Genomic DNA, 23,026 nt, shown 5'->3' with positions numbered 1-23,026 from the left:
GGCGAACGGGAACGCGTCACAAATATCCGGATCATATTGATTGCATTTCACGCGTACATTCACTCTGACTGGAATTGTGTGCTGTTTGATTTATTGAAGCATTGTTAGAGCCAATAACATGCTAGGATTGCTTATATATATATATCAACATATATACCTATACCCCATATCACATGTTGAGTGTATATCTACTTATTTCCGTGAGTTGACCCTAGGGCCTTGGCTTTGGTTTCATGTTTGTGTTTGGGCGGTCGACCTGCTGCCAGATGTCGACGGTGGATTAGGTTTCGATGGTCTCTCCCTCGGGGGGATCAGGTTTGAGTTGGAGGACCGACTGACGAGCGGACGTCTGACGGAGGAGTTCTACGACGCATGGAGCTGAGCTTCAACTTGCCGTCTTCAGTTCGCTGTGGACTCGGTTATGTGAGCAGTAATGGAGGGTAGGTTTTGGCAGGCGTCACATTTTGTGTAGAGCTCTGATTCGTTTTACTTTGGGACAGGGTAGGTTCCCGACGCATGGCTTTTCGTGTGGCTCTTCTATTGAGGGATCACAGTGAGTCTGTCGGACTGTAGGGTCTTTGCTTAGGCCATTTTGAGGCCGACTTTCTCTAGTGGATTGTACTTTTAACTTTCACACTTACACTACTGGTTCTGTATATAGTTGCCTGCGGGCATACTACTTCGGAGTCACTGCGAGTGCGCGTGACGAGAGAGTGCAGCTGAGGCTGTACATGTGTATATATTTGTATATTGGTTAGTTAGTGTTGGGTTATGTGTTTATTTTCTATCGCTTTATTTAAAAGGGATCAAACGAAAAAAATTACCTGTTTTCCGCGTAAAGTTTATTTTTGGTTACTAAAGTGACACCTGGAAATCGGGGTGTTACATTGTGGTATCAGAGCTTAGTCGAGTCTTTTGGGAGTCTTTGGGGAATAGGTCTTCTGTGCTAGGTGGTGTGACTCTACAAAGAGTGAAAATTGATTGTCTGCAGAGAGATTTTCACTCTAATTGTTTGCGTTACTACTTAATCATATTGGATGGTTCGTTTAGTGCTACCGTAGGGTTAGTGCTAAGTGGACGTTTGATGAGGCAGAGGATGGTGGACCTTAACCGGATGGCGGCAATAGCTACACTGATCGAGGCAATGATGAACCAGGCTGCGGAAGACGCTTACATACGCATTGAAGAGGCTGCACGTGAGCATCACCAACGACTGATGGCGACAGCAATGTATCAACAAAGAGGAATGAACCGAACAGGAGCTGGGGACCAATGAGGTCAGGTTCCCAAGGCTACAACAGAAGGGAGAGCTACCATCAGTGGGGACCGTATCAGCGTCCCGAGGGAAGAGATCTTATCTCAAGAGCGTACGAACCAACGACTGCTGATACTGGAGGGAAGCCAGTTGGAGATAAAGGTGTGACATGTTTTCGTTGTGGAAAGTTTGGGCAATTTGCTAACAAGTGCTCCGTGACTGGACGAAGATGCTTCAAGTGTAACCGAGAGGGGCATCAAGCTGTGAACTGCAAGACACTCCAGGAGGGAACGTCTGACGGTAAGATGAAAGGGAATGATGCTACCGGAGGGACAGGAAACAAGACTTCGGGGAAAACAGTGACGTGTTACAGGTGCAGGAAAGTGGGCACTATGCCAGTAGGTGCAAGATCAAGGGAAGTCTATGCTTCAATTGCAACCAACCGGGACATTTCCTCATAGATTGCAAGGCACCCAAGGGCGAATCATCAGGGCATGCTGGGAAAGGAAAACAACTTGCTGCAGAGGAATAGGTTCACACCAGGGAGGGTGCAAGAGTTGAGGAGTTGAACGAGGAAGAACGTGGGGACGATGGTAAGGTTTTAACTATTTTCTTATTCTAGAAATAACTTACTCCTTTATCTTCGAAACGAGTGTGACGCGCCTAACTTGTATTTACTACTTAGACTATGATCTTATGATTATTATCCCTAGTAGGACCTTATTCGAAGTTGCTCGTGATTTAACTATAGAGGTTACACGAGGTCTAGAATAGCACGCTGAGCTAGGGAGTTGTTTTACCGATGCGTCGATAAGGAAGCTAGGATCAGGGAGATTCCTTATGGGTACGATACGTAGGATTTTAGGGCGTTTAGTTTTGAAGCGGAGTCGTTAAAGGATCTTTCAACAAAGGGATTCATTCGACCAAGTGTTTCACCGTGGGGAGCGCCAGTGCTTTTAGTCAAGAAGAAAGACGGAAGGTCGAGATTGTGTGTGGATTATCGACAACTGAATAAGGCGACGATCAAGAACAGATACCCGTTACCGAGGATAGATGATTTGATGGATCAATTACGAGGGGCTGCCGTATTTTCCAAGATAGACTTGAAGTCAGGCTATCATCAGATCAGGGTGAAGACTGAGGATATACCGAAGACTGCTTTCGGAACTCGCTATAGACACTACGAGTACCTAGTGATGCCGTTTGGAGTGACGAATGCACCAGCAGTTTTCATGGATTACATGAACCGCATCTTTCATGAATTCTTAGATCAGTTTGTGGTCGTGTTTATTGATGACATACTGAACTATTCAAAGGACGCGAAGGAACATGAAGAACATTTGCGTCAAGTTTTACAAGTGTTGAGAGAGAAAAAAAATTGTATGCGAACCCTTCCAAGTGTGAATTCTGGCTGGAGGAAGTCAATTTCTTAGGTCATGTTATCTCAAAGAAGGGCATAGTTGTGGACCCAACGAAAGTAGAGACTGTTTTGGCTTGGGAGCAACCAAAGACAGTGACTGAGATCAGAAGTTTTGTGGGTTTAGCTGGATATTATAGACGCTTCATTGAGGGATTTGCCAAGATTGTTGGACCTTTGGCTCAACTAACGAGGAAGGATCAACCTTTTGCATGGACTGAGGCGTGTGAATCAAGTTTCAGACACTGAAGGAACGGTTGACGACGTCACCTGTGCTTATTTTGCCACAACCGGAGGAACCATATGAGGTCTACTGTGATGCTTCGTATCAAGGCTTGGGATGTAATATCAGGATATTTGTGACTACTGAAGGATAGGAACTCATTGTCTGTTCCAGTGGGTTTTTCTAAATTTCCACCTTCGATGTATTAGGCCTGATCAACCTAATATTGAGGGGTGATATTCGGAATCACAGCTGGTCATGGACTTTGATAGAAGGATGTGTAAGATGAATTTGAATCGATCGAGGATTAGTCTCGGGTTTGGGAGGAAAGTTCGTGTTAAGTAATTGATTTTCCTTGGGCAGGAGTTGTAGCTTTAAGAAATGAATATTCATTTAAAAAGTGTTGGAGAGTTGAAGGATATTAGAGGTCCAAACTTAGTGAAGGTTTAGATTTTAAGCCAATCGATTTGATCACGAACGCGTGAGACATGAAGTCTTGTTAGGTTCTGATCGAGAGACTAATTATTGGATTGATTGGAGGATGATCAAGTTATAGAAAGAAAAGTGTTAGTATTAAGATGAGTACTTGAGGTTTTTATATTTGGACAAGTTTCGTAGAGTTTAAGAGTGAATGGAACTTTGCTATGGGATTTCGGTGATGCATGCTGGAGTTAGCAAGTGAATTTTGCTAAGTTGAATGAGAATCTAGGGTTAAGATTGACTTCGGGAGTTGAAAATCATGTACGAATAAGAGATTTAATGGTGTTAGCGGTTACAATAGTAGTTAAATCTCAGAAGGTTGAAGGATCAGATGATAAAATGACTAGTTAAGACCCTTGAGGTATAGTTATGATTTGATCTTCTAGAGGATAAGTCTCGATTTATGCGAAGTGTTAGGGGATTTCAGTAAGTGCAAATTGGTTGGAGTGAGGAAAGTTTTGAGGACGAAGACGATAATAATGGATTGTTAGATATTAAGAGGAGGATTATCTTATAAGTTGTTGATAAATTGATGTTGAAGGGGATAAGATTAGTGAAGGACAAGGAATAAGGACATAAGTCGAGTTTTAATTCAAATGGTGACTAAGTAGAAGATTGATTTCTTGGTGTGTGTAAAGATAGTTACGAAGTTGGAGGTGTTTTAATGGACTAGCGGTTTCCAAGGGGACGATAATAATGGACTGTAGATGAAGATCACGAGGACAAGTTGAGTATTTACTTTGAAATGGCAGAGATGTACCAAGTTTAAGAAGAATTTCGGACGACCGAAAGTAAAGAAGCAAGTGGCCAAGATTGTGCGACTGCACGGAGTTCCAACCGGTATCATTTCAAGCAGAGATCCGACGCAAGTGATCGAGCCAGACGACATGAAGTTGAATGATGGTTTGTCTTTTGAGACGCCAACAGTTAGCAGTGGGGGATAGAAAAGTGAAACAGTTAAGGGGAAAATAGATTGCTTAAGTAAAGGTTATGAGAAACAAGGAGACGGGCAATGCTACATGGGAATTGGAAGACAAGATCAAGGAACTGTATCCCGGACTTTTCACAGAACTCTGAGTTTCGAGGACAAAACTTTCTTTTTGGAGGGGAGTATTGTAAGACCTGGATTTACAGAACAAGTTTAATTTTCCGACTCACGCGTAGAATCAGTGTAAGCGTGACAGGAGTTTGATTTTTGGGAAAGATTATTGAAGACGAAAGTTCAGGAATTGCTGGAGGATTGTTCCTTGGTTGTTTTAGGAATTAGTGCGAGTCGTCTGCACACTTGCCTTATGGCGAGCGTGTCCAGAATAGGCTAATTTCGCTTTTAAAGCAACGTATTAAGTGAGATTTAGAATCCTTGGGAAATTTAAAGGTTCTCTTTATTTTTCCTTCGACCAGTGTTTCATTTTGGAACCCTGGACTGTACGCACGATAGTATTCACTTTTCGGAAGTCCGACGACGCTAATTTCTTCGCTTCGAAACCCTAGATTCAATCACTGGATGAAGAATTTTTCTATTCGGGACTTCTAACGAAGTTTCCGTCCGCTTTTCCAGATTTGTTTCGACGTTTCCAATCTTTCTCCAGAACAAAGTTTTGTCGTCCGACATTCACAGCAAAAAGTAGTTTTTCGGGACAGATTAACTTACACCGCTTTTGGGATTTTAGATATCGTTTTTCCCAAATGTTAGAGATTTGTTTTGAGTTCTGGAATTCTGTCGCCAGAATCTCTCTTAGAGTTCATCGATGAACGTGCTGCAAAAAATCGGAATCGCGAAATTTTCATTTTCCCGCGATTTCACCTTCCTATAAATAGCTGAAAAATCAAAATATCTTCATTTTCTTCCATTTGGGGCCGCGGTTCAAGGAGAGAAAAGGGAGAGGAGATTTTCGCCGAAACTTGACCGATCTTCGCGCAGTTCTTTCCTACTTCAAGGTATCGAGGTAACTAGCTTGATTCTTACCTCTGATCATCGTTTCTACTGTTTTCTATAGTCGTTTCTGTGCTCAAAGTTTCGAGCTTTTTGTAAAACTGTCCGTTTTTCCTGATTTCTCTGTTGGGGTATGTTCTCTACGTGCCCAAGAGCCTAGAACCTTCGTCGGTATTCGCCGATATGGATCGAGTTGTCCAAGATCTGAAAAACTGTTTCAAAACCCTTTTTGGCGCACATTTCGAAACTTTACTGTCGAAAAGTCGTAATCTGACTTCGTGCCTTTAGGATTAGTTGTTACGAATGTCGTTAGGATCATTGCTGTCAAATTTGTTTTCCGAAGTGATAACTTTGAGGTTTTGAGCTTTTATTTTGGACCAAAACGCCCCTGAACAGCCGTATTTCGATCCGATTGTCCGAAAATTTTTCCGACAGTTTCTTTGCCTTAGTTTTACCCTAAAACTACCTTGTAAACTGATTAGATCGAAGAAAAAGAGCCGGAGCTCTTTTCCCTTTATGACCGAGAGCTATTCCAAGGGGGGGGGAGTTTTTCGTTTTCGAAAACTTGTCTTTTCGTATCCGATTGTTGTATTCTGAAGCTTTAATGCTTTGTCTATCGTTAATTAGCTGTATTGTGATCGAGCTAATCGATTTTGTTTGGATTTCTGCTTTGTTTTCTCCGAGGTTCAGTTGAAGGAATTTTGGGTTTTGTAGAGCATTCGTGTGAAGGAGGTTTTAACCACGAGACTGGAGCAGCATATGAAGATGCTCCAACAACTTCTGATCAACTTCAGAAGAAGAAAAGAATAGTTGCTTCTCATCCAGAAGAACTGATCATTAGCAACAAAGATGCTCCCGTCAGAACCAGGTCTATGCTCAAACCTTCAGAAGAAACTCTTCTGAGTCTGAAGGGACTTGTTTCTCTCATTGAGCCCAAATCAGTTGATGAAGCTCTTGAAGACAAAGGCTGGATTCTGGCAATGCAAGAAGAGCTAGATCAGTTCACCAAGAATGATGTATGGACCTTAATGCTCAAACCCAAAGATTTCCATGTCATAGGAACTAAGTGGGTATTCAGAAACAAACTGAATGAAATAGGAGAAGTAACAAGAAACAAGGCAAGACTGGTGGCTCAAGGCTACAGTCAACAAGAGGGAATTGATTACACTAAGACCTTTGCTCTTGTAGCAAGGCTTGAAGCTATAAGGCTACTGATCTCCTTCTCAGTAAATCACAACATCATTCTCCATCAGATGGACGTCAAAAGTGCCTTCCTCAATGGCTACATTTCAGAGGAAGTGTATGTCAAGCAACCTCCTGGCTTTGAAGATGACAAACATCCAGAGCATGTCTACAAGCTCAAGAAGTCACTCTATGGATTGAAACAAGCTCCCAAAGCGTGGTACGAAAGGCTCAGCTCCTTTCTTCTACAGAATGAGTTCGTAAGGGGTAAAGGTGAAGAAACTCTTTTCTGCAAAACCTATAAGAATGACATTCTTATAGTTCAGATTTATGTTGATGATATCATTTTTGGTTCTGCTAATCCCTCCTTGTGCAAGGAATTTTCTAAGTTAATGCAGGCTGAATTTGAAATGAGCATGATGGGAGAACTTAAATACTTCATGGGAATTCAAATAGATCAACGACCAGGAGTCACCTATATCCATCAGAAGAAGTACACCTTGGAACTTCTGATGAAGTTCAACATGAGTGACTGCAACATCTCTAAGACTCCAATGCATCCCACATGCATTCTTGAGAAAGAGGAAGTTTCCTCTAAGGTTTGTCAGAAGCTCTATCGTGGAATGATAAGCTCTCTCCTTTACTTAACTGCCTCTAGACCTGATATATTGTTTAGTGTGCATCTCTGTGCTAGATTCCAATCAGATCCTAAAGAGACTCACTTAACTGCTGTTAAGAGGATCCTCAAATATCTGAAAGGAACCACTAACCTTGGCTTGATGTATAGAAAAACATCAGAGTATACACTTTCAGGTTTTTGTGATGCTGACTTTGCTGGAGACAGAGTGGAAAGGAAAAGCACTTCTGGAAGCTATCATTTTCTTGGAGCAAATCTTGTATCTTGGTTAAGCAAAAGACATTACACAATTGCTCTATCAACTGCTGAAACAGAGTATGTCTCAGCTGTCACTTGTTGTACACAAACCATATGGATGAAGAATCATCTAGAGGACTATGGCTTGTCTCTGAAGAAGGTCCCTATTTACTGTGACAACACAGCTGCTATCTCACTCAGCAAGAATCCCATTCTACACTCAAGAGAAAAGCATATAGAGGTAAAGTATCATTATATTCGTGATCATGTTCAGAAGGGCACTCTATCATTAGAGTATGTTGATACTGACCATCAATGGGCAGATATTTTTACTAAGCCCTTAGCAGAAGATAGGTTTCTATTTATTCTTGAAAACCTGAACATGGATTTTTGTCCAGAGTAAGGTTTTCTTCAGAACTTCTGACCCTGGTACTTCTGAAGTCATCAGATGTTACCTCCTTTAGAAGTTACTCAATCAGAAGCACTTAACCCATTGGTTAAACTTCTGTGGTAGACAACAATACACGTGTCACTTCATTTGTGACATAGTTCCTTGAGTCGCGTGGTATATCTTCTATAATGATGACGTCTACTCTCCTCTACTATGCTATTTTCAGACTATATATTTTATAACCGTTGATTTTGCCTTTAATTTCTTAGAAAAACTGTCAACGGTTACCATTAAACCCACTATATGCACTGTCACACACGATCTCCCACTCACTTACACTTACGGTTTTGAAACTCCCGTGTGCATTGCATTCATTCATACTTCTCCCTCCAACATTTCCCCTTTCTCTGAACCCTAAAACCTCATCCTCTAAGAATCATGGGTAAACCAAGGAAACCTAAGGTGAATGTTTCTGCTGCTACCACACAAACTGCAAAAGATCAGGAGAAGCAAAGATTCGAGGAAGCTCAGAAGATTCTGAATGCACCAAATGTAGTCACCTGTGCAAAGAAAGTGGAAGAACTGAATGTGTGCTGCGAAGCAAGAGTTGATTTTGATAATCTTGCTCAACAAGGGTTTGATATCAGGAACCAAGTCGAGTTGCAAGGATGGTCTGGGTACTTCAACAGGCTCGTTGGTCCAATCTATCACAAATTGGTTATCGAGTTCTGGAAAAATGCAGTGTGCAATGACTACTACGTCGTCTCCCATGTACTGGGCAAGAAAATTGTGATCTCTGAAGAATCTATTGCAAAGCTGCTGGGTATGAAGTTCCAGGAGGGAAAAAGGATCAAGAATGTTGAAGCAAATGTCGCTGGAATGAGGACCGTTGTCAACAAGGCGCTCTATGATAACTGGTCTTACGAGAAAACCAAGTACAGCTTTAAGGACTTGAAGTCTGAGATGAAGATTTGGCAAAAGATCTTCATGCACTGCATTCACCCTAGAACTGGAGGAACTGATTACCTGAATGCAACTCAGAAGGTAATCATGTACTACATTTCAACTGGTGAGCTTATATGTCTGCCATTCCTTCTTTTCAATTATCTGAAGGAGTGTGTGGAAAAATCAAGGACCACAACTGGTTCTGAGAACAAGAGATTCATCTCCTACATTCCGTATGGAAGGCTACTGTCAGATATCTTCGTCCAAAACAAGCTTGTTAAGACTCTATCAGATCTTGAACTTCACGAAGATCTGGCCACGATAGTTGGTGATACCCTCAATGGCACAAAGTTAAAGAAAATGCAGATCATTGAGAAGATCAAAGTAGCTCCCAAAGAAGACACTTCTGATGAAGTTCGTCAGAGGAATTACCCCATTGATGACTTTCCTATTTGGTCCAAGAAGGACAATCCAGCATGCATTCTGGAATATGTAAGGATGCTCAGAAGACAAGGAGATCCTATCACCCTTACAGAATTCGTTAACACCCTTCCTGAAAGTCCTCCAAAGCTGACTACCAGGAAATCCAGAAGAGCAACAAGCAGCAAGCCCTCAGATCCTAAGGGCAAAGGGATTCTGATAGAGGAACCTGCAAAGAAGAAGGCTGCTTCCAAGACCGTGATCATCAGGGAAGCATCTTCTGAAAGGTCTCTGAAGAGAACCTCAACTCAACAGCAACAAATGTCTGATTCTGAAAGCTCAGAAGACACATGGGAAGACTTCTCAAGTGAGGAAACTGAAGATGAAGACAGGCCTCTGGCTAAGAGACGCAAAATCATTCTTGAGGAAGAGGAAGATGAGCAGGATGACCATGAGATCATCCAGAATGTAATTCAGGGTATAAGAGACTCCTCAGAGGCTGAAGAATCCACAGATTCTGATGAGGTACACTTGGTAAGAAGAAGAAAGCTGCCTCTGAAAGGTCCCCTTCAGCAGAAAGAGACAGTTGCAGAACAAGCTTCTGAATCTGCTTCAGAAGTACAACGTGAAAGAAGATCTAAAAGAACTTCTGATCCAGCAAGGGCTGTCCAACTCACCAGAACCTCACCTATCAGAAGCCATGCTAAGGTAATTACTGAAAGCATTAATTCTGATTCTGCTTTAGTAGTTGTACCTGAACAACCCCTGCCTATATCTACTTCCATGCCCACCTTAACCCAAACAGCACCCACTCAACCTGAAACACAAACTCACACACAAGCTGAACCTCAAGCTCCTATTTCAACCATCCAAACAGCTACCACAGACATTCCTTCCATTCCAATTTACACCTCTTCCACATCCATCCCAACTGAACCAGTACCTCCCTTAAATTCCTTCATTCAAGGCATTATTCAAAGTGAGGCAACTCTAAAGACCTTAGTTCAGCAATTCACTTCCAAGCCAGCATCTACTCCACACACCTTTCTCATAACCCAGACTGGTGAGATCCCTGCTGAGAAAGAGAAGGAAGATGATGATGTCCAAATCCTTGAGCCGCCTTTCAATGTGAAGCCTCTTCAACAAATTGCTTCCAATTTTGAAGATCGGATTCCAGACGCTGCTGAGACCTCCTATGTATCCTTTTCCAATTACTCAGCAGTCAACTCACAGGATCTGAGTTTCACTTCACCTGAGAAGACTGTCACCTCAAGGCAAAGGCCAGATACTATCTCTGAAGCTGAGCATATGGATGAATCAGATCACTCAGGCGTCGAGAAGGATCATGAGATTGATTCCATTCCTACTGAACACATGGAAGAATCAAATGCTTCGAGCTCCAATGCTGCCAGAACTCCTCAGCCTGTTCTGACACTGGCCACCTCTTTCCTCCCTCAGAGTCTTCCTCAACTCATTCAGGAGTTTTCTGCAGAAGCAATCAGAAGGGTGAACTGGCTGTATCAGGTAACTGATAATCAGTTTGATGCTTCTCTTGTTGATAGTCTATGGTCTGCATTTGAGAGTTGGTCAGAAGGAAAAGGTTATGAACTTCAGAAGCAGCTTAGCAGGGAGAAAAGACTCAGAGTTCATGATGCATCTGAGAGGGCCTATGAGCAGAGGCAGAGAGTGTTGCACAAGGTGTGTGAGCCTCTGAGACGAGCTATGGCTGAAAGATCATGTGTTGTCTCTGAATGTACCTCAGAGGATGTTGAGATGGTTTCAGCAGAGGAAGAAGAAGAAAGCACAGATGGTATAGTTATTCTGGAAGATGCAGATGCTGATGAGGTTCTGAAACAAGGGCCGATTCACGTTGATACTGTTATAACTTCAGAAGCTGAAGCTGCCACTCATCAACAAGCATCAGATGTTCCTCCGTCTGCTCCAGCTCTAGAAGTTGCCGTTTTAGCTGCCCGGATCGACAGGATTCAAGATGATCAGCAGCGATTGTTTCAGATGGTTGAGCAACAAGGACAAGCTAAGACTGAGCAAAGCAAGCAGATTGCAGAATCATCAAGCAAAATGGAGGCCATCATGAAGTATCTAATGGAAAACCTTCCCTCCTCTTCCAAGCCATGATTCCTCATCTCTATCATGCATACATTTAATTGTTATGACCGCATTTATTTTATGCTGACTATGTTTAATTATTTCTTATCTGATTCAATGCACCGTGCATTTAGTAACTTACATGCCTTTATGATTTGATAAGTTTTCTGCATGTTTTTCTGTTACCTTTTCTCCTTATAATCTTCGCCATCCTTCCTCTTCATCACAAAGCAATTCACTCCCTCATCATTCTGTTTCATTACTCCTTGTTCAAGAATGACTTCTGTCGATTTGATTTCTGAACTCAAGACTTTGGTATTTGACCAAGTCTTTCCATGGAGTGTTAATCTTTCCTCTTCTGAGATCTCTCAAGCTATTGAGAAGATTGAGCATCTTCTGACCTGTTGGCTCACCTCTCATCAGACTCTCTGTCTTCAGAACCTTCAAGAAGTTCTGACTGACCTCCTCCGTCTGACCAATCGTCGGAAAGACGTTGAAGATCAATTCCAGGGCATTTGCATGCTTCTGGAATATGAAGCAGATAACGATGTAGCGGATCCAGAGGCGGTCCAGGAGAATGTGGCGTTGAAGGAGGAGCTAGCAGCTCAGTTAGCCTCAATTGATCAGGACATTCGTCCCCTCCACCTTCACCTTCTCTCCATGAAGAATTCTCGAGCGTTCCTATTTATCTAGGATTAGTCTTCTTCATTCCTCTCTCTCCCTTGTACTTCTTCTCCGTTCAGTAATAATAACATATTTAGTTGCATCATTTCCTGTTATTGTTATTGTTGTCTGTGTTTTTCACTCTTTTTGATTATGACAAAAAGGGGGAGTACATACATTGGTTTTGATAAATTTTTATATTACATAAAACCAGTAGAGGAGAACAAGTATCAATACTTATAGCACATAGATATTGTCAAGCGTCTCAGATAAGGAATACATTTTGAACTAATCTTGCTTCTAATGCTTTATTCCAATTATATCTGAACAAGACTCTATGTCATTATGTGAGATACGCTAAGTTCTGAAACCATCACTTCTGATGAGTATACATCTCTTCAAGCGTAAATTCTGATCACATAACCAGACTCCGAATCTAGTTTCTTCACAAATTCATCAAGTAATAGATTCAGGGGGAGTCAGGGGGAGACCCTTGCTCAGAATCAGGTTTTAACCCAGATTCAGAAAGAGCATTGCAAACCGTTACACAAGGATAAGTTTAATCTCTGATCCTTTCTCTCTTGTGTATTCAGTTTACTGTGTAAAAATTGTTCATCAAAATACTTGTTTTGTCATCATCAAAACGGGGAGATTGTAAGATCAAGGTTTGATCAGTGGTTGCATCTCTATATTTTGATGATTACAATTAAGGTTTGTGATGATGAACAATTGTGGTACCCTAACGTTTGTCTTTTTAAGTTGTGACAAACAGGTTCTGAATCTGACCCAAGCCTATTCGTTCAGAAGAAGAAGAACCAAGGGTTACTAAAAAGAGAGCTCTTCATCCTACCATGTTCGTTCTGAACAGTGGCAAAAGCTTCAGAAGCTCTGAAGATGGAAGCTCTCAAGAAGATCTGAAGAACTCAAGTCAGAAGTTCTGAAGGCCAGATGTTCCAGTGGAACGATCCAGATGCAGAAGACTCAAGTTCTGAAGACTTACAAGAAGTTGGTTCTGAAGACCCAAGCTATTCTAGCTCTGACGATCAGAAGTTCTGAGGAACTTGTTCAGAAGCAGAAGTTGCACGGTTAGAGGAATCCAAGCTCCAATCTGACGATGATCAAAAGCTTCATCAACGTTCATCTGAAGCTCCTTCATCTCAAGTCAACTGGTGAAAAGACAGGTCATTATCACAGTACAACGTCGTACAAATCTCAGTATGTCCGCCACCTACCTTGTACAGCCTAGCAGTCTGATATTACAGAATTGCCACTCCAACGGATAAAACCCTAGCAACGGCTACATCACAAGTCTTGGAGTATATAAAGGCTGAAGAAAGAAGAAAGAGGCCGAGAAACTTTGCTGAAAATAATCAACACATACGAACCATTCTCTTAGCATTATTTCTTCACTGTTCTTAAACTTCTGAGTTTACTATTCGCTTGTTAGAAGCACTTATTGTAAACCCGAAACCTTTTACACATTTTGTAAAGTTCATCAAGAGACCAAGGTTGGTCGGATCTTGAGAGGACTGAATCAAGGCTGATTCAGTATTTAGCTAGTCTTAAGAGGATCGGTAGATCAGCTTCTTAAGAGGATACTAGTGAGAAAATCAGTGTATTGTTAGTCACTTAGCAGGTTGCAAAGTACAGTTGTAACACTCATTGATTTTAGTGGATTGCCTTCATCAGAAGGAAGAAATCACCTTCACAGGTGGACTGGATTAGCTTGAGCTTTTATCTCAAGTGAACCAGGATAAAATACTCATGTGCTTTACTTCCTATTATTCAGCACTTAGTTTTTATCTTTGAGTTTTGAAAAAGCTTAAAAGTATACCCGAGATTCAAAAACTCTATTCAAACCCCCCTTTCTAGTGTTTTTCGCACCTTCAGTACCGAACTGACCGCCTTGACGTGCCGTTGCCTCGCCGCCTGAGAGTCACCCCCGCCATCGAAGCCTCCAGCAGTTGTATTCATGGTGCCAACAGGCGGTTCCATTTCTTTGTTGAAGGTTTCCTCAGCTCCCTTTTTTCCTGTTGCTAATGTCTTCTTTCGATCTCTCGTCGGGGTCGAGCCACGGTTGTCCTGTCGGCGCTCCTCTCGTTGGCGGTCCCTTTGCTGACGATCGCCTCGATCATACTGCTGTGAGCGCCCCGCCTTGATCAGCCTCTCAATTTCCTTCTTCAGATTGAAGCAGTCATCAGTGTCATGGCTCGCCGAGCGGTGGTACTCGCACCATTTAGTCTTGTCTACCGCCACACGTGGCGCGCGCGCCTCTTGCTCAACTTCCGCAACTGCATTCGTTGCTTTTACCTCACGAAGCAAGTCTGTCAAATTGAGCTCAGGTCCTTCTTCGCCTCCTCTCGTCGTCGTGATCCTTGTTGCAACCAAGGGCGACGTCGCTCAAAACTCTCTTTTCTTCAGATATAGCTGCTCCGTAGCGTACTTCTCCGACGACTTACTTTTCTTCAGATATAGCTGCTCCTTAGCATACTCCTTTTTTTCCCGTCCTTTCCCGTCCTTCTTCAGTGGTTCCACTTGTCCGCCCTCTTTCTCCTTCTTCGTGCGCTTTCTTTTGAACGTGTCGTCCTCCTCGTCCAAAATGTAGGGGTTTGCCCGCGCACGAATTTACGCCATGGAATGAGCTGGTTTCCTACATAGCTTGCTGTTCAGCATTCCAGGTAACCGTCTATTCTTGAAGGTTCTCGCACAAGCGTGCGGCTCTAACTCTTCGATCTTGACAGACACTGCACTATACCTCCCCACATACTGCTTCAGAGTCTCTCCTTCCATCTGGCGAACCTTGTACAGGTCATCAATCGTGATTTGCTTGAGCTTGCTCGCAGAGAACTGAATAAGATTCTTTGAAGAGAATTCACAGAAGTTTGCCCAGTCCAGAGACCTCTGCAAGCAAGCTCGGGAGTTCGCCCAATCCAGAGACCTTTGCAAGCAGGCTAGAAGAGGTTGAACCCTTGGGAATGCTCACATCTTTGACTCTACTCACATCTTCTGACCCTGGTACCTCTGAAGTCATCAGACGTTATCCCTTCAGAAGTTACTCGATCAGAAGCACTTAACCCACCGGTTAAACTTCTGTGGTAGGCAACAATACACGTGTCACTTCATTTGTGACATAGTTCCTTGAGTCGCATGGTATATTTGCTATAATGATGATGCCTACTCTCCTCTACTATGCTATTTTCAGACTATCTATTTTATAACCGTTGATTCTGCCTTTAATTTCTTAAAACTGTCAACGGTTACCATTAAACCCACTATATGCAATGTCACACACGATCTTCCACTCACTTACACTTACGGTTTTGAAACTCTTCGTGAGCATTGCATTCATTCATACTCCTCCCTCCAACATTTCCCCTTTCTCTCTGAACCCTAAACCTCATTCTCTGAGAATCATGGGCAAATCGAGGAAACCCAAGGTAAATGTTTTTGCTTCTTCCAAGCAAACTACCGAAGAACAAGTGAATCAAAGATTTGAAGAAGCACAGAAGATTCTAAATGCGCCAAATGTAGTCACTTGTGTCAAGAAAGCAGAAGAACTTAATGTGTGCTGTGAAGCAAGAGTTGATTTGACAATCTGGCGGAACATGGGTTTGACATAAGGGATCAAGTCAACTTGCAAGGGTGGTCTGGCTACTTCAATAGGCTCTGTGGTCCGATCTATCACAAATTGGTGGTAGAATTCTGGAAAAACGCAGTCTGCAATGATTACTACGTTGTCTCTCATGTGCTGGACAAGAAAATTGTGATTTCTGAAGAATCTATTGCAAAGCTGCTGGGTATGGAGTTCCAGCAAGGTAAAAGGATTAAAAACGTTGATGCAAATGTTCCTGGGATGAGGAATGTGGTCAACAAGGCGCTTTATGATAACTGGTCTCAGGAGAAAACCAAGTACAACATAAAGGACTTAAAGTCTCAGATGAAGATTTGGCAGAAGATCTTCATTCACTGCATTCACCCCAGAACTAGAGGAACTGATTACCTGAATGCAACTCAAAAGGTAATCATGTACTACATTTCCACAGGTGAGCCTATATGTCTGCCATTTCTTCTCTTCAATTATCTGAAGGAATGCGTTGAGAAATCAAGGACCACAACTGGTTCTGAGAACAAGAGGTTCATCTCTTACATTCCATATGGAAGATTGCTATCCGATATCTTTGTCCAGAATAAGCTTGTCAAGACCCTGTCAGACTTTGGACTTCATGAAGATCTGGCCATGTCTATTGGCAATGCTCTCAATGCAACAAAGCTGAAGAAAATGCAGATCATTGAGAAAGTTCAAGTCGTTCCCAGAGAAGACACTTCTGATGAAGTTCGTCAGAGGAACTACCCTATTGATGATTTTCCCCTCTGGTCCAAAAAGGATAATCCAGCATGCATTCTGGAATATGTGAGAATGCTCAGAAGACAAGGAGATCCTATCACTCTCGAGGAGTTTGTCAAAACACTTCCTGAAAGTCCTCCTAAGTTGGCAACAAGGAAATCAAGGAAGGCAACAAGCAGCAAGCCTTCAGATCCTAAGGGCAAAAGGATTCTGACAGAGGAACCTACAAAGAAGAAAGTTGCATCCAAGACTGTGGTCATCAGGGAACCCTCTCCTGAAAGACCTCCTAAGAGAACCTCAGTTCAATCACGACAAGTGTCTGAATCTGAAAGCTCTGAAGACTCATGGGAAGACTCCTCAAGTGAGGAGACTGAAGATGATGATGTTCCTCTGGCTAAGAGACGAAAAGTTATCCTTGAGGAAGAGGAAGATGAGCAGGATGACCATGAGATCATCCAGAATGTGCTTCAGGTTATAAGGGAAGCTTCAGACGCTGAAGAATCCACTGATTCTGATGTTGTACCCTTAGTGAAGAGAAGGAAGCTTCCTCTGAGGGGTCCACTTCAGCAGAAAGAGGCATAAGCAGAACAAGCATCTGAACCTGCTTCAGAAGCACAACGGGAAAGAAGATCTAAGAGCACTTCTGATCCAGCAAGGGCTGCAAAACTTACCAGAACCACATCCATCAGAAGCCCAAGTAAGGTAATTACTGAAAGCATTAACTCTGATTCTGCTTTAGTAGTTATTCCTGAACAACCCCTGCTATATCTACCTCCATGCCTACCTCAAACCAAACAGCACCCACTCAACCTGAGACTCAACCTGAGACACAAGCTGAAACACAAACTGAACCTCAAGCTCCTAAATCAACCATCCAAACAGCTACCACAACCATCCCTTCCATTCCAATTTACACCTCTTCCACATCCATCCCAACTGAACCAGTACCTCCTTTCAATTCCTTCATTCAAGGTATTGTTCAAAGTGAGGCTACCCTGAGAACCTTGGTTCAACAATTCACTCCAAGGCCTGCATCCACTTCACACACCTTCCTCATAACCCAAACTGGTGAGATCCCTGTTGAGACAGAAAAAGAGGATGATGATGTTCAGATTCTTGTACCGCCTTTCAATGTAAAGCCTCTCCAACAAGTTGCTTCCAACTTTGAAGATCAGCTTCAAGATGTTCCTGAGTCTTCCTATGTGTCCTTGTCCAACTACTCTGCAGTCAACTCACAGGATCTGAGTTTCACCTCACCTGAGAAGACTATTACCTCAAGGCAAAGGCCAGATACAATCTCTGAAGCTGAGCACATGGATGAATCAAATCACTCAGGCATAGAGAAGGACCACGAGATTGAGTCCACTCCTTTAGAACAACTCAAACCTGATAGCTCAAATGCTTCAAGCTCCAATGCTGTCAGAACTCCTCAGCCTGTTCTGACCTTGGCCACCTCCTTCCAACCTCAGAATCTTACTCAACTCATTCAGGAGTTCTCTGAAGAGGCCTCCAGAAGACTGAATTGGCTGTACCAGGTAACTGATAATCAGTTTGATGCCTCTCTTGTTGATGGTCTATGGTCTGCCTTTGAAAGATGGTCAGAAGGCAAAGTTAATGAACTTCAGAAGCAGCTTAGCAGGGAGAAACGACTAAGAGTTCATGATGCATCTGAGAGAGCCTATGAGCAGAGGCAGAGAGTGCTGCACAGGGTTTGTGCACCTCTGAGAAGAGCTATGGCTGAAAGACAATATGTTGTCTCTGAATGTACCTCAGAAGATGCAGAGATGATCTCAGCAGAGGTTGAAGAAGACAGTTCTGAAGGGCTAATCATTCTGGAAGATGCATATGCTAATGGAGTTGAGAAGCAAGGGCCAATTCAAATTGATACTGCTATGACTTCAGAGGCTGGTGCCACTCAAGCTCCAGTAGTTCCTACTTCAGCTCCAGCTCCAGAAGTTACTTCTCTTGCTGCTAGAATTGACCGCATCCAAGATGATCAGCAGAGACTGTTTCAGATGGTTGAGCAGCAAGGCCAGGTTCAGATTGAGCAGAGCAGGAAGATTCAGGAATCCTCCCGCAGAATGGAAGACATGATGAAGTTTCTGATCGAGCATCTTCCTTCCTCTTCCAAGCCTTGATTCCCCTCTCTTCTATCCTGCATGCATGTATCTGCTTTGAATGCATTTATTATCTGTTGACTGTGTTAATTTATTCTTCTATGATTCAATGCATCATCTTCTTCGTAACTCACATGCCTTTATGATTTGATAAGTTTTATGCATGTTTTTCGGTTACTTTTCCTCCTTATAATCTCTGCAATCCTTCTTCTCCATCACACCGCAATTCACTTCCCTTACTTCTAGTTCAAGAATGACTTCTGTCGACCTAATTTCTGAACTAAAGACTATGGTATTTGACCAAGTCTTTCCATGGAGCGTTAATCTATCTTCTTCTCAGATCTCTCAAGATCTTGAGAAGATTGAGAATCTCCTGAAATGTTGGCTCACTTCTCATCAGACTCACTGTCTTCAGAACCTTCAAGACGTTCTGAATGACCTCCTCCGTCTGACCAATCGCCGGAAGGACGTTGAAGAACAGTTCCAGGGCATTTGTATGCTTCTGGAATATGAAGAAGATCACAATGAAGCGGACCCAGACGCTGTCCAAGAGAATGCAGCTCTGAAGGAAGAACTGGCTACCCAGTTAGCCTCAATTGATCGGGACATACGTCCCCTGCACCTTCAGCTTCTCTCCATGAAGAATTCTCGAGCTTTCCTATGTATCTAGGATTAGTCTTCTTCATTCCCCTCTATCATCTGTACTCATTATCCGTTCTGTATTAATAACATCTCTTCTCGTCCTTGTTATTGTTATTGTTGTTTGTTTTTCACTCTTTTGATTATGACAAAAAGGGGGAGTACATAAAAATGGTTTTGATAAATTTTTTTCCTATATTATATATAAAACCAGTGGAGGAGAATAAGTATAATTACTTATAGCACATAGATATTGACAAGTGTCTCAAATAAGGAATACATTTTGTTCATATTCTGAACTAATCTGCTTCTGACGCCTTATTCCAATTATATCTGGACAAGACTCTATGTTACTGTGTGATATACGCTAAGTTCTGAACCATCACTTCTGATGAGTATACATCTCTTCAAGCGTAAATTCTGATCACATAAACAGACTCCGAATCTAGACTATTCACCAATTAATCAAGTCATAGATTCAGGGGGAGTCAGGGGGAGACCCTAGCTCAGAATCAGGTCTTATCCCAGATTCAGAAAGAGCAATGCAAACCATTACACAAGGATAAGTTTAATCTTTGATCTTTTCTTTCCTGTGTATTCAGTTTATTGTGTAAAAATTGCTCATCAAAATACTTGTTTTGTCATCATCAAAAAGGGGGAGATTGTAAAATCAAGGTTTGATCAGTGGTTGCATCTCTATATTTTGATGATTACAATTAAGGTTTGTGATGATGAACAATTGTGGTACCCTAACGTTTGTCTTTTTAAGATGTGACAAACAGGTTCTGAATCTGACCCAAGCCTATTCGTTCAGAAGAAGAAGAACCAAGGGTTACTAAAAAGAGAGCTCTTTATCCTACCATGTTCGTTCTGAACAGTGGCAAAAGCTTCAGAAGCTCTGAAGTTGGAAGCTCTCAAGAAGTTCTGAAGAACCTAAGTCAGAAGTTCTGAAGACCAGATGTTCCAGTGGAACGGTCCAGAAGCAGAAGACTCAAGTTCTGAAGACTTGCAAGAAGTTGGTTCTGAAGACCCAAGCTATTCTAGCTCTGACGATCAGAAGTTCTGAGGAACTTGTTCAGAAGCAGAAGTTGCAAGGTCAGAAGAATCCAAGCTTCAATCTGACGTTGATCAGAAGCTTCACCAACGTTCATCTGAAGCTCCTTGATCACAAGTCAACTGGTGAAAGGACAAGTCGCTATCACAGTACAACGTCGTACAAGTCTCAGTCTGTCCGCCACCTACCTTGTACAGTCTAGCAGTCTGATATTACAGAATTGCCACTCCAACGGATAAAACCCTAGCAACGGCTACATCACATGTCTTGGAGTATATAAAGGCTGAAGAAAGAAGAAAGAAGTTAAGAAACTTTGCTGAAAACATTCAACATATACGAACCATTCTCTTAGCATTATTTCTTCACTGTTCTTAAACATCTAAGTTTACCATTCGCTTGTTAGAAGCACTTATTGTAAACCCGAAACCTTTTACATCACATTGTAAAGTTCATCAAGAGACCAAGGTTGGTCGGATCTTGAGAGGACTGAATCAAGGCTGATTCAGTATTTAGCTAGTCTTAAGAGGATCGGTAGATCAGCTTCTTAAGAGGATACTAGTGAGAAAATCAGTGTATTGTTAGTCACTTAGCAGGTTGCAAAGTGCAGTTGTAACACTCATTGATTTTAGTGGATTGCCTTCATCAGAAGAAGGAAGAAATCACCTTCACAGGTGGACTGGATTAGCTTGAGCTTTTATCTTAAGTGAACCAGGATAAAATACTCGCGTGCTTTACTTCCTATCATTCAGCACTTAGTTTTTATCTTTGAGTTTTGAAAAAGCTTAAAAAGTATACCCGTGATTCAAAAACTCTATTCAAACCCCCCCCCCCTTTAGTGTTTTTCGCACCTTCATCTTGTTGTTGGAGTTGTGTTGTATTGACCGACACTAAACTCTTACTCTAGTACCCTTGTTGTTGGAGTTGTGTTGTATTGACCGACACTAACTCCGAGTTGTGTTGTATTGACCGACACTAACTCTTGGGCCTTCGAGATTGGGTTTTGAGCTAAACACTTATGTTGTGAGGACGATTCGATGTTTGGCTAACCATATTGCATCATGCATCATTTGGTGAATAACGGGAATGGTTCACCAATGCATCATTTGGTGAATAACAGGAATGGTTCACCAATGCATCATTTGGTGAAGAACGAGAATGCTTCACCGATGCATTATTCGATGAGGAACGGGAATGCTTCATCATGCGGTGAATAACGGGAATGGTTCACCAAGAGTGAAGAACGGGAATGCTTCACTAGTGGCGAACGGGAACGCGTCACAAATATCCGGATCATATTGATTGCATTTCACGCATACATTCACTCTGACTGGAATTGTGTGCTGTTTGATTTATTAAAGCATTGTTAGAGCCAATAACATGCTAGGATTGCTTATATATATATCAACATATTAATCTATACCCCATATCACATGTTGAGTGTATATCTACTTATTTCCGTGAGTTGACCCTAGCGCCTTGGCTTTGGTTTCATGTTTGTGTTTGGGCGGTCGACCTGCTGCCAGATGTCGACGGTGGATTAGGTTTCGATGGTCTCTCCCTCGGGGGGGATCATGTTTGAGTTGGAGGACCGTACTGACGAGCGCGGACGTCTAACGGAGGGAGTTCTACGACGCATGGAGCTGAGCTTCAACTTGCCGTCTTTAGTTCGCTGTGGACTCGGTTATGTGAGCAGTAATGGGAGGGTAGGTTTTGGCAGGCGTCACATTTTGTGTAGAGCTCTGATTCGTTTTACTTTGGGACAGGGTAGGTTCCCGACACATGGCTTTTCGTGTGGCTCTTCTATTGAGGGATCACAGTGAGTCTGTCGGACTGTAGGGGTCTTTGCTTAGGCCATTTTAAGGCCGACTTTCTCTTAGTGGATTGTACTTATAACTTTCACACTTACACTACTGGTTCTGTATATAGTTGCCTGCGGGCACACTACTTCGGAGTCACTGCGAGTGCGCGTGACGGGGGAGTGCAGCTGAGGCTGTACATGTGTATATATTTGTATATTGGTTAGTTAGTGTTGGGTTATGTCTTTATTTTCTATCGCTTTATTTAAAAGGGATCAAACGAAAAAAAATTACCTGTTTTCCGCGTAAAGTTTATTTTTGGTTACTAAAGTTACACCCGGAAATCGGGGTGTTACAAAAAGATACATACCTGGCCCCTCTCATGTGATGAAACCTGAACATATACAACTTAGAGAAAACCTAACATACACACCAAAACCTAAACGAATATTAGATAGGAGGATGAAGAAACCTAGGAAGAAAGAAATCCCATTAGTAAAGGTAGCTTTGGGAGAAGGGGAAGACCCGGAAGCTACGTGGGAATTGGAAGAGAATATGCGGAAGACATACCCTTATCTACTTGAAGGAATAAGTGATGAATTTCGGTGACTTCCCGTCCCGTACCGGGTGGCACCTTGACCTCGATACCGAATTCTGTTTTTATTCTGGACTGACCATGTTGTGGTGCAAGGTACCCGGATCAGATGAACTTGGCTACCCAGTGACCATTCCCCTCATGTTCTCATTCTATATGCCGAGGCATGCCCGGAGGTTCCGTCCGCCCGTTCCTGATCCGCCACCACAGCCTCAGCCAGAGGTGGATCCAGCGCCCCAGGCCGGATTGTGTCCCGATCCGCAGATTGGTGAAGACCCTAAGCCCCAGGAGAAGCCATACCGACCCGTACCGATCCGAGTCAAGAGCCCACAGGAGCTCTTTACGCCTAATCAAGCACCTCAGGAGTCATTAGGTTCTCCGACCCGGTGGACTCTGCCACGTCTCAGGTCGACAACAAGGAAGATGGTGCGGTCACCAAGCTTTTCCAGAGATGCCCGAATCTACAGATAGCGGTTCGTGAAAGAGGAGGGGAAGAGGAGGAGGGGAGCAGTGGTGACATGGAAGATGATCCGGAAGAGGAGGAGGTTGGGGAGTGAACCTGTATGGTTTGATGATAGTTCTCACCAGTTT

This window comes from Lotus japonicus, chromosome 3 (genome assembly GCF_012489685.1).
Source record: "Lotus japonicus ecotype B-129 chromosome 3, LjGifu_v1.2".
NCBI lineage: Eukaryota > Viridiplantae > Streptophyta > Magnoliopsida > Fabales > Fabaceae > Lotus > Lotus japonicus.
Note: the sequence above shows the minus strand (reverse complement) of the source record.